Consider the following 12,550-nt stretch of genomic DNA (forward strand, 5'->3'; position numbering starts at 1 on the left):
CAGGCTGCCACATAACGTTGAACAGCGTTCCCTGTGCTCTACAGTAGGTCCTTGTTGCTTATCCATTTTAAATACAGAAGTGTGATTGTAAAAATTTTTGTGTAGACATTTGTTTTCAGTTCTCTTGGGTGTATACTTAGGAGCAGAATTGCAGCGTCATACGGTAACTGTATATAAGATAATCTTTGAGGAATTGTCAGATTGTTCCCTAAAGCACCTTTTAAGCTCCCTTAAAGCACCCTAAAGCACATTTTCAGCAGTGTACCCACTCTGCACATCTTCAGCAACACACATTATTATCTGTCTTTTGCAGTTAAGCCATTTTACTGGGTGTGAAGGGATCAGGCATGTGATTTTGATCGTATTTCCCTGATGACTAATGATGTTGAGCATCCTTTCATGGGCTTGTTGTTGTTGTCTAGTTGCTATCTTGTTCAGCTCTTTGGTGACTGTCCATGGGGCCATGTGCTTACTGGTCATTATATATTTTCTTTGGAGAAAGATCTATTCATATGTATGCCCATTTAAAAATTAGGTTATTTGTCTTTTAATTATTGAGCTGTAAGGATTCTGTCTACAATCTAGATATCAGGTATGTAATTTACAAGAAAAGGTCTCCCATTCTATGAGTTGTTTTTGTTTTTACTTTCTAATAGGGTCACTTGCAGCATAAAGGCTTTTCATTTTGGTGAAGTCCAGTTTATTCACTATGTTTCAAGTTCACTAGGCTTTCCTTCCAAAATGTCTAATCTGCTATTAATTTCATCCAGTGTATTATTTTTTGTCTCAGAGCATGTGTTATTCATCTCTAGAAGTTCAATTTGGGGCTTTTAAAGATAATTTCATGTCCCCTATTGGCATACTTGATTTCGCTCTATCGTCTTCAATATGTAGAATAATTTTATAATAGCTGTTTTAATCTCCTTATCAGGTAACTTTATCACCTGTGTTATTTCTGAGTCTGTATTTTACTGATTGATTTTTCTCTTCATTATCGATTACATATTCTGCTTCTGTGCATGCCTAATAACTTTATTGTAGCCAGATTGTGAATTTTATCATCTTGGGTTCTGATTTTTTAATAGTAGCAATAGTAATAATTCCTTGAAGCGATTTTGAGCTTCATCCTGGGACACATTTGAATTACTTGGAAATAGGTTTATCCTTTTGAGGCTTACTTTCAAGCATTATTAAGATGAGACCAGAACAGTTTTCAGTCTAGGGTGAATTTTGCTGACCACTGGAAAAATACCTAGCTGAGAAATCTACCCGATACCCTGAATATTGGAGGTTTTGTCACCTCTGGCAGGTGAGAGGACAGACTATTTCCATCCCTCTGAGAGCTCTGAAGTTCTCTACCCACTACTTTTTGGTGGTTATTTTTCCATCCAGAATAGAGCAGGAGACTCCAAACGGAACTCTCTGCAAATCTCCAGAGTGCTCTCTCTCTCTCTGCAGTCCTCCCCTCTCCATGCAGCTCCCCTTTCTCTGGTCCTGTATTCCAGGAATTCTGGCTGCTCTGGCCTCCCCGAATGCTGTACTCTGTTTCCTCAGATCTAGAGAGTGCTGGCCTCTGTCTGGGTTCCCTGTCGCTGCTCTGATGCCTGGAAAGCCTCTCGGGGAAGTAAGCTGGGAGAAATTGTAATTCTCACCTCATTTTCCCCCTTCTCTCAGGTATCAGAATCCTGAATGTTGTACTACACATGAGAACCGTCACACACAAACTTTTAGTTACTTAAAGGGGGAAGATAAATCCCACCTCGTCATTCCTCGTGGGCAGAACCCCTTTCTAAGCCAGTCTGGTTTGTAAAAGGCTTGTTTATTTGTTTGACTGCATTGGGTCTTCGTCGCGGCACTAAGATGTGGGCCCTTCCTTGCGGTGCACGGACGCTCTAGTTGTGGTGCAGGCTCAGTAGTTGCAGCAAACACGCGTGCCCTGAGCTGCAAAGTGAATTATTAACCACAGGATGACCAGGGAAGTCCCCCCAAGTCAGTCTTAATTATTGAATGCTGAGTTCCGAGGATCGGTTCTCTTTCTCTTGTGACGTGTGTGTGTCCTGGTATGAAGATGTTCAGGGAAACTCCCAAGGAGTTCAGAGCAGTGTAAAGATGTAACAACTGAAGCAGTCCTGACAATCACCACTATTTATGCTGCTGAGGAGGTTGTCAAGAGGGTCTGGGGTCTGCACCAGCCCCATTTTCTCTCTTATACCTACACCAGAAGCAGATCAGCAGGGAACATTTACCGTGGCCATGTGCTGCTCTTCCCTACCCTCACATGAGCTGGGTTCCCTTATGCACATTAACCGCCTGGCCCTGGACCAGGTAACTTTGAGAACCCTGTTCCTGGACATCTTCCAGATGCCCTCACATACAAATGCTCTGTGGTACAGGTATTGTTTTCATCATATGACATTGCTTTGTATATTAATAGTTACTCAAATATTACCTGAGTACGGGGCTGGTGAAAGATTCCATTAGTATATCAGCACATGGACTACACAGGTAAGCACATACTTCCACATTCTCTGCTTCCAGGGCCTACCACTGGGGTGAGATTTCAGTGCCTCCTTGTTCCTTTCAAACACATTTCTCTATGTTTAAAGCACACACACATACATGGGGTTTCCCTGGTGGCTCAGGCGGCAAAGAATTTGCCTGCAATGTGGGAGACCAGAGTTCGACCCCGGGTTTGGGAAGATCCCCTGGAGGAGGGCATGGCAACCCACTCCAGTGTTCTTGCCTGGAGAATCTCCACGGACAGAGGTGCCTGGAGGGTTACAGTCCATGGGGTTACAAAGAGTCAGACACAACCGAGTGACTAAGCAGAGCACAGCATGGCACACGCACACAGAGTAGGTCCCACTATGAGCATCTCCTATTTGCTTCCCCTCCCCACAACTATTAACAGCATGTCCTGAAGCAGTTCCATCTGATCGGTACACCCTGGTCCCCTTATTCTGTTCCATGGCCAGTGTGTGCTGCATGGTATAAGATGAATGCCTCACCATTCGTCTACAATCCAAAGACCGTTGATTATTCGCGGACATAAAGAGGATTTACACAATTGTTTGCTACCACCTTCCTTCTACACACAACTCTCCAAATGTGGGTGTGTTGATTATACATTTTAAAGTGGAGCTGCTGGGACAAAGCTCAGTCAGTCACCAGTCACCCAATGGGCACCTACTACGTGTCATGCACTGGGGTGACTAGACAAAAAATGTCCTTCCCTCAAGGACAGAACAAGGATTTTGTGAGGAGTTTTCACTTTAATAGATGCTGCCACAATGCTGTCCATCTGTGGTTCAGGAGAAGTCAAGCTTTTTTACTATCTCCTCACATCATTCTTGGGACAGACTGAGGGGCATCCCCTTTTACAGGTGTCCATGAGGCCGCTCCAACCCCATTTTGCCCATGCTCATCCCCTGCAGATTCGAATACACCAGCAACAGTGATTGGTTGTGGGGCTTGGGAGGCAAGGAATCCTAGACCACTCTGGGCAGCCCACGTGGAAAATGCAGGCTCGAGCTCTCGCGGGTTACAGGGACAGAGGCCACAGATTAGTCCCAGGCTCACACAGTCAGGCAACGAAGTTGATGGACAGGATCTTGCAGTAGGGGCCGCGGGCCTGAACACTGGAGGACCAGTGGAACCCAGTCTCCAGGAGTGTTTGCTGCCCAGTCAACAGGCTGGACACGCTTCCCCAGGCAGTGGCTGCTCTAGTGAGGTCACTCTAGGAGTCTGCTGGCATCCGTGGGCGCATTTCTGCGTTTTAGGTAATCAGTCTTCTGAGTTGCAGTGTCGTAAGCACTTCTATTCTTTGGAACTCTGCATTCAACTGGGTATATCTTTCCTTTTCTCCTTTGCTTTTCGCTTCGCTTCTTTTCACGGCTATTAAGGCCTCCTCAGACAGCCATTTTGCTTTTTTGCATTTCTTTTTCTTGGGAATGGTCTTGATTCCTGTCTCCTGTACAGTGTCACGAACCTCCGCCCATAGTTCATCAGGCACTCTGTCTATCAGATCTAGGCCCTTAAATCTATTTCTCACTTCCACTGTGTAGTCATAAGGGATTTGATTTAGGTCATATCTGAATGGTCTAGTGGTTTTCTCCACTTTCCTCAATTTCAGTCTGAAGGTGGCAATAAGGAGTTCATGATCTGAGCCACAGTCAGCTCCCGGTCTTGTTTTTGCTGACTGTATAGAGCTTCTCCATCTTTGGCTGCAAAGAATATGATCAATCTGATTTCGGTGTTGACCATCTGGTGATGTCCATGTGTAGAGTCTTCTCTTGTGTTGTTGGAAGAGGGTGTTTGCTATGACCAGTGCGTTCTCTTGGCAGAACTCTATTAGCCTTTGCCCTGCTTCATTCTGTATTCCAAGGCCAAATTTGCCTGTTACCCCAGGTGTTTCTTGACTTCCTCCTTTTGCATTCCAGTCCCCTAAAATGAAAAGGACATATTTTGGGGATGTTAGTTCTGGAAGGTCTTGTAGGTCTTCATAGAACTGTTCGACTTCAGCTTCTTCAGCGTTACTGGCCGGGGCATACATTTGGATTACCGTGATATTGAATGGTTTGCCTTGGAAACAAACAGAGATCATTCTGTTGTTTTTGAGATTGCATCCAAGTACTGCATTTCAGACTCTTTTGTTGATATGATGGCTACTCCATCTCTTCTATGGGATTCCTGCCCAGAGTAATAGATATGATGGTCATCTGAATTAAATTCACCCATTCCAGTCCATCTTATTTTGCTGATTCCTACAATGTCGATGTTCACACTGGCCATCTCCTGTTTGACCACTTCCAATTTGCCTTGATTCATGGACCTAACATTCCAGGTTGCTATGCAATATTGCCTTTACAGCATTGCACCTTGCTTCTATCACCAGTCCCATCCACAACTGGGTGTTGTTTTTGCTTTGGCTCCATCCCTTCATTCTTTCTGGAGTTATTTCTCCATTGATCTCCAGTAGCATGTTGGGCTCCTACTGACCTGGGGAGTTCCTCTTTCAGTGCCCTATCTTTTTGCCTTTTCATACTGCTCATGGGGTTCTCAAAGCAAGAATACTGAAGTGGTATGCCATTCCCTTCTCCAATGGGCCACATTCTGTCAGACCTCTCCACCATGACCCGTCTGCCTTGGGTGGCCCCACACGGCACGGCTTAGTTTCATTGAGTTAGACAAGGCTGTGGTCCATGTGATCAGATTGGCTAGTTGCAAAGGGGAAAAGGGAAGATATACCCATATGAATGCAGAGTTCCAAAGAATAGCAAGGAGAGATAAGAAAGCTTTCCTCAGGGATCAATGCAAAGAAATAGAGAAAAACAATAGAATGGGAAAGACTAGAGATTTCTTCAAGAAAATTAGAGATACCAAGGGAATATTTTATGCAAAGATGGGCTCAATAAAGGACAGAAATGGTATGGACCTAACAGAAGCAGAAGATATTAAGAAGAGGTGGCAAGAATACACAGAAGAACTGTACAAAAAAGATCTTCATGACCCAGATAATCACGATGGTGTGATCACTCACCTAGAGCCAGACATCCTGGAATGTGAAGCCAAGTGGGGCTTAGGAAGCATCACTACGAACAAAGCTAGTGGAGGTGATGGAATTCCAGTTGAGCTGTTTCAAATCCTTAAAGATGATGCTGTGAAAGTGCTGCACTCAATATGCCAGCAAATTTGGAAACCTCAGCAGTGGCCACAGGACTGGAAAGGTCAGTTTTCATTCCAATCCTAAGGAAAGGCAGTGCCAAAGAATGCTCAAACTACTGCACAATTGCACTCATCTCACACGCTAGTAAAGTAATACTTGAAATACTCCAAGCCAGGCTTCTGAAATACGTGAACCATGAACATCCAGATGTTCAAGCTGGGTTTAGAAAAGGCAGAGGAACCAGAGATCAAATTGCCAACATCCACTGGATCATGGAAAAAGCAAGAGAGTTCCAGAAAAACATCTATTTCTGCTTTATTGACTATGCCAAAGCCTTTGACTGTGTGGATCACAATAAACCGTGGAAACTTCTGAAAGAGATGGGAATACCAGACCACCTGACCTGCCTCTTGAGAAGTCTGTATGCAGGTCAGGAAGCAACAGTTAGAACTGGACATGGAACCACAGACTGGTTCCAAATAGGAAAAGGAGTACGTCAAGGCTGTATATTGTCACCCTGCTTATTTAACTGATATGCAGAGTACATCATGAGAAATGCTGGGCTGGATGAAGCACAAGGTGGAATCAGGATTGCTGGGAGAAATATCAATAACCGCAGATATGCAGATGACACCATCCTTATGGCAGAAAGTGAAGAGGAACTAAAAAGGCTCTTGATGCAAGTGAAAGAGGGGAGTGAAAAAGTTGGCATAAAGCTCAACATTCAAAAAACAAAGATCATGGCATCCGGTCCCATCACTTCATGGCAAATAGACGGAAAAACAGTGGAAAGAGTGTTAGACTTTATTTGAGGGGGCTCCAAAATCACTGCAGATGGTGATTGCAGCCATGAAAGTAAAAGATGCTTACTCCTTGGAAGGAAAGTTATGACCAACCTAGACAGCATATTAAAAAGCAGAGATATTACTTTGCCAACAGAGGTCCGTCTAGTCAAGGCTATGGCTTTTCCAGTGGTCGTGTATGGTTGTGAGAGTTGGACTATAAGGAAAGCTGAGCGCCGAAGAATTGATGCTTTTGAACTGTGGTGATGGAGCAGACTCTTGAGAGTCCCTTGGACAGCAAGGAGATCCAACCTGTCCATGCTGAAGGAGATCAGTCCTGGGTGTTCATTGGAAGGACTGATGCTGAAGCTGAAACTCCAATACTTTGGCCACCTCACGCGAAGAGCTGTCTCATTGGAAAAGACCCTGATGCTGGGAAAGATTGAAGGCAGGAGGAGAAGGGACGACAGAGGATGAGATGGTTGAATGGAATCACCGACTCAATGGACATGGGTTTGGGTGGACTCTGGGAGTTGGTGATGGACAGCGAGGCCTGGCGTGCTGCAGTTCATGGGGTAGCAAAGAGTCGGACACAACTGAGTGACTGAACTGAAGCACTTCTAAGGTGCCATCTCACTTCTTCCTCACTAGGCCCCTTGAAGAAAACCCTGTCACCCCTGTGTGACCTTCAGTCGAGCTCTTTCTCTCACAGACCCTCTCCTTTTCCCCCCAGCCCTGAGGGAAGTGCCCTGGACTCCTGGTCTGGGTCTGGATTTTCTCTGGATCCTGGAGAGATTTTCAGTTTGGCTCTTTCAGGGACTTTATGACAGATCCCTGTGTGTGGGCAGGAAAGAGGTATCCTGCAGAATGTAGGGAGTAGGCAGGGTCCTGAGGGGATCCTCTGAGGCAGCACTGGTCCTGGGTGAGAGGCCACAAATGGGCTGAGGGTGTAAATGAGGCCTGGGAGTAGGGCTAGGGGAGGGGCTAAAGAGGCCCCTGGGTGGGAGGGAGGGCCTGGTGGAAGATGAGGGGAGAGGTGGGGATTTGGGGAGAGGACTTGTGGCAGCTGTTACCAGGACAGGGACTTTGGAAAATGACAGATGATCAGAGGGATGTAATGGAGATGTCATAGCCACAGTGAGGGGAAGACCTCTCCTATCTTCAGAATTCAGGATCCCACAGTGGGTGCTGAGAGATGACAGAGAGGACAAGTTCCCCAGGGCTTGTTCTGTGGATCCGGTATGCACTCTAAACCTCCGAATGGGCAGGATACAAAGTCACCACGATGAGAGGTGACTAGAGTGTGTAGGTCCATTCTCAGGACCCAGACATGGGAAATCAGTTTCAGAACCCCTCAGCTCTAAGGCAGTCCCCACCCCTGGAATGAACTTGCATTCCTCAGGATGGCATGCTGGTGAATGCAGGTTGCAGGGACCTCAAGACTGGACGCGTCACTCTCTTGGGGTGACTGAACAGAAACCCACTGCCACTGCCCACACAGAAGCCCAGAGGCGAAGATTTGGGGCTCTGTGTCCCAGGGTGCAGCCTGTGGGTGGTGGGGGAGAAGTGTGAAGCCTCAGAGCTAATGGGGTGCTGTTAGCTAGAGTAGTGTCCACTTAAAGAAAAGCATACAACAGAAGCGTTGTGAGCTTGAGTTGAATTCAGGGTCTTCTGGGGACTATAGCCTGGGACACAGTTACTCTGTTAGCTCTGAGGAAACTGCTCTGAGGAGGCAGCAGAGAAGTCAGTATGTTTTTTGGCTATGAAATACATGCAGTCAAGTGTGGATATTGGTAAAAGATTCCTGTGAAACACAGAGATCAGATATCACAAGTAAATCATTTTCATGCTTTTCTGTGTGTGGGAAGATGCAAGAATCTGGGGTCACTGAACCTTTTCCTGAGGTAGGCGTGTAACTAAATAAAGGTCAGCTTGTCCAAAGCACAGAGGGCCTCATCCTATTTTTCATCCTGAATCGCTCAGGATGCACTGTCATTCAGCAACCACAGTGGTTACAATTTAACCCTGTAGGACTGGCTGTGAGCGATGCTGTTTGTCTTAGGGATCCTAATTTTTCTGAGTCTACAGTCGGAATTTCTGAGCTGGCTGGGGTCTGTGTCCTCAGGTGTGAACTATTAAAGCCGTTTTGCGTGGGAGTCTAGGATGAGCAGTCTCTGAGGTGATTCCAGATATCTGTCCCAGGGCATGAAGTCTCTGAACTATTTAGGGGGTCTTTGTCAAGAGGGTTGGGCCTCTGAGCTGTTCATGTATCTGCATATGACAATAGTCTTAAGAGGAAGGCTGGATGGACCCCACTCTCACGGGTCTTAGAAGTAGACCTGTGATTTCACATTTGCTATGATTTCTACCATGCCTCCCTACAGAGATAAAAGCTTGGGATGCCATCCTCAGAAAGGGTAGGTCATGTGCAGTTTACAGGAGCCCATGGTAATAATCCTGTTAAGCACAATACTTGCTGAACATGAGTACCACCCATGATAGGGGTCCTGTGACAAAAACCGTGTACACACTCTCACTCAGTGAATCTGCCCAACCCACAACAAGGAGGGCAGCATTTGCAGAAGGGAGCTCAAGGCCCACTGCAGATAGGAGGTCTCAGCTCATGATGACGGGAGGAACCAGATGTAAGCTTGGGCTCCTTGGTGGAGCCAGGGAAGACTCAGCACGACCCTGGCCAGGTAGAATGTAGGGGGGCGTTTGCACAGGGCCACAAGGACCCTGTGACTGACTCACTGTCAGGATATGTCTCTGTGTCTCCCCATCACACACACAACTTCTTACCTGGTGTATGGAATGTAATCTTAATATTCCCTGGAGAGGTGGTGCTAAAAGTCACAGAGGTGAGCCTCCAAGTAGCTGGGGAGAAACCTCACATTCGCCAATTTGCACAAGGCTCCACCACAAATGCAGAGATCCCTGCCTCTCTTCCCCCAATAAAGCAGTCATTGGCACTGAGATCAGCAGGAGGGAAAGCTGGGCCGGAGAAATTGTGAGGGACCCTATATACAGATGAGCCTCGCTATGACTGGTACATGTCCTTATCATGATAGGCAGAGGCCCCGGATGTGTGTTAAGGGAGCATGATTAAAGCCCAGGCCATGGGCAACTGAGTCATTCCCTAGAGACAGTCCCTGGGGAGCGGCTTTTATTCTCCTATAGAGAAAATGGACTGTACATCATCCAGTAGCAGGGCTGGGGGCCTGTAGGTGGGTGCTAACTAAGTGGGGACAGTTTGCTGCCAGAAATAGTCTCTCTGTCCCTGTCTAATGCTCTATATTTGTCTTTTTCTCTGCCATCTCTGAGCTTGTTATATCATCCCTCTGTGCCTTTGCAAGACTCAGTGTGACCTCACTCACACCAAGAGGTTCCTTGGCTTTGTCTCTCCTGAGGGTATCTTCGATTGACACGGATGTTCACTGGGAGCAGTAGGGGGGATTCTCCTTGAGTGTAGGGGATTCCAGGAAAGGCATGTTCAATTGCAGATGGCCTGTGGTTTTTCTGGTGTAAATCAAGAGCTCCTCAAAAATCACTGTGTGATCTGACTCTCTGAGAGAAGCCTAGGGGTTCCTCTGGTAAGAAACCTCCTGTGGCTCAAGTCAAAGTACCCCCTCTGGCCAGAAAGCCCTATGGGACCTGACCCTCATTACCTCTCTCATCAGATCTCCTGGCTCTCCCGCCATTATGCTGTGACAGTCACACAGGCCTCCTCACTCTTGTCATACACACTACACTGAGTTCCTGGAGAAGGAAATGGCAACCCACTCCAGTATTCCTGCCTGGAGAATCCCAGGGACAGAGGAGCCTGGTAGGCTGCCATCTATGGGGTCGCACAGAGTCGGACACGATTAAAGCGATTTAGCAGCAGCAGCACACTGAGCTCCAAGCCCCAGTTTTTCAACTGGCCCTAACTCTGTCTGGGATAATTTTCTCCCAGATAGGCCATCTCCTCTAGGCTTTTACTCAAATGTCACAATCTTAGAAAGAACTTCCCTGACCACTCTTTCTAGGTATCATCCCTCCTATTTCACTATCCCGGTTTAATGTTAATCACAGCAGTTATGAACACCTGAAAATTACTTATCTTTTGGGGCTGTATGACCCCAACACAATATAAGTTTCATGAAGCCAAAGTTGATTTTCTCTTTCCTAACACACATAGTTGTGCTTGATACAAACTGTGGAGAGAATGAAAGAATGACGGAATGAATAAACAAATTTGAACTTGTTGAGAGAGGCATAGCTAGACAGGCTGTGGATTCTGCTAGGGAACATATTCAGGGATGACAAGATGGTGAGAAAGCGGTGGTCTTTATTTCATCTGCGCGGTATCCTTGGGTCCCCTTGGAGCTCACCCCTTTCCTAACAGAATGGAATGTCCTGTTGTCTTTTTCAGTATTTCTCGCAGTCCACGACAGAGGCCTTCCCCATGCCAGGCCTTCAGATCCCAGTCGGAAGCTTTCTCCGGACCGTGGCTGGCTCTCCTGATGAAACCGATTCTGTAACTAAACAGGAAAACACAAACAAGTACAGAGAAAATGGTTTCAATGCTTCCTGTTACGATAGTGGCTCCTACAGAGAAGTAATCTTCAGTTTACGAAGACTTTTTTCTGGGTCCAAGACAGCAGCAATCGGCGGGGTTTTCATCCTAACTTTGCCGTTCCACCCGTGGAGGAGGATCATCCTCTAATGGGCCACCGGCATCTAGATCGGCTGTTCTTCAGTCTCACCACCAAGGGGCGCGCGAGATGAAACACTTTTGTCCTGGAATGTACCACTGAGGGGTAGCGGTAAGACCACCCACTCTGGAAGGTACCATTGGGAGAGGGCGTGTGACAACGCTGAGCCCCTTACACCGCGTCGGGGTCGACCACACTTCCCAGCGGAGGCACTCGTGGCGCCATGGGTCCATACCCATTCGCTCCATTCCGTCTTCCCGTGGCATTCGAGTCTGAGTGGACACCGGTATTAAGCTGCAACTTTTTTCGTCTCTTTTCCAACCTCACCCCTTGGTTTCTACACGGTTTCACCCAAGGGGGATGGCTACGGAGCGAGACAGGCTGCCGGTTGCGGGTATGGCGTCAGGAAGCGTTCTGGGCATTGATTGGTCGCCGCGTGCTTGCCGGACTCAGCTCTTCCGGGACGCGAATAGGCTCGGAAATCCCGCGACTCCGGCTTTCCTTGGTCGGCCCCCTTCGATTTGGCTGGCTGGCTGGTACGGCACTGGGATCGCAGAGCTGGAACTGAGGCCCACAGGCCTGTGTGTACGCGTGCGCCTGCGTTGCCGTGCGCGGCTTTTCAGAGCATACAATTTTTCTCTGAGTTTTACTGCTTTTCCCGAAGGGGTCGAATAAGCTGCCCTGGTTAGTGGCGAGGTTTGGCGCTGTCGCTGGAGGAGCATGCTGACGGCGTTTCAGTCTTGTTTAGCTCTCGCTCAGTCTGTATCGTGTGGCCACGCACGGTCATTTGCACAAATGCATGCAATTCTTGTCCAGGGAGAGGTCTCTGAGTTTGGTGTCTCTCCCTGGAGAGTAAAGTGTATCTGGCAGCTTGGGGTTGTGTATTGCTACGTGTGACGACACAGGTGCTGTTTGGGTACATTTGATCTCCTTGAGCCTTTGGGCGGAGTTGTGAGTGATGGAATATTTGATCTGAGTGGATTTTGCGAGGCATAGTACAGAGCCCCTAGGATGCGTGTGCCTGTATTCCGGGGTGTGCATTTTTGGAGCTTTCTCTGGGTGTGAGATCTCTGTGTAGGCGTGTGCACCCCAGACTGTGAGAGCTCTGAGTTTTTGATTCAGGGTCCCATGTTGTGATGTCTCTGAGCTGCTTTAAGGATGGGTTCATGTAAAGGTGTTAACTATCAGCCGCTTGGGGATCTGTGCACAGGGTGCAGGTTTTCCATCTGTCTGGGGACTTATCTAAAGGTTATAGGATGTTCTTGAGTTATTAAAAATTCTGTCTTTCTGTTTCGGGTTTTTGTATTAGATTGGGAAGTGTCGAGTGGTTTGGGAGTCAGTCTCCATGATGTAAAGTATCTGTGCAGCTCTCATTTGTTTCTGTCTGGAAGACTTTGGTCTGTTTG

The 12,550-nt window shown here is 47.2% G+C and overlaps 1 long non-coding RNA gene across 1 annotated transcript; it reads right to left on the minus strand.

Moving 5' to 3' along the window:
* Nucleotides 1-10,757: 10,757 nt before the first annotated feature.
* Nucleotides 10,758-11,560, minus strand: LOC114111231 (uncharacterized). Its single transcript, XR_003587307.2, has 2 exons — nt 11,380-11,560; nt 10,758-10,970 (listed from the first exon to the last, which is right to left on the minus strand). It is a non-coding gene; the product is annotated as an uncharacterized LOC114111231 (long non-coding RNA).
* Between the last annotated feature and the right edge of the window lie 990 nt (nt 11,561-12,550).

Source organism: Ovis aries, chromosome X (genome assembly GCF_016772045.2).
Source record: "Ovis aries strain OAR_USU_Benz2616 breed Rambouillet chromosome X, ARS-UI_Ramb_v3.0, whole genome shotgun sequence".
Lineage (NCBI taxonomy): Eukaryota > Metazoa > Chordata > Mammalia > Artiodactyla > Bovidae > Ovis > Ovis aries.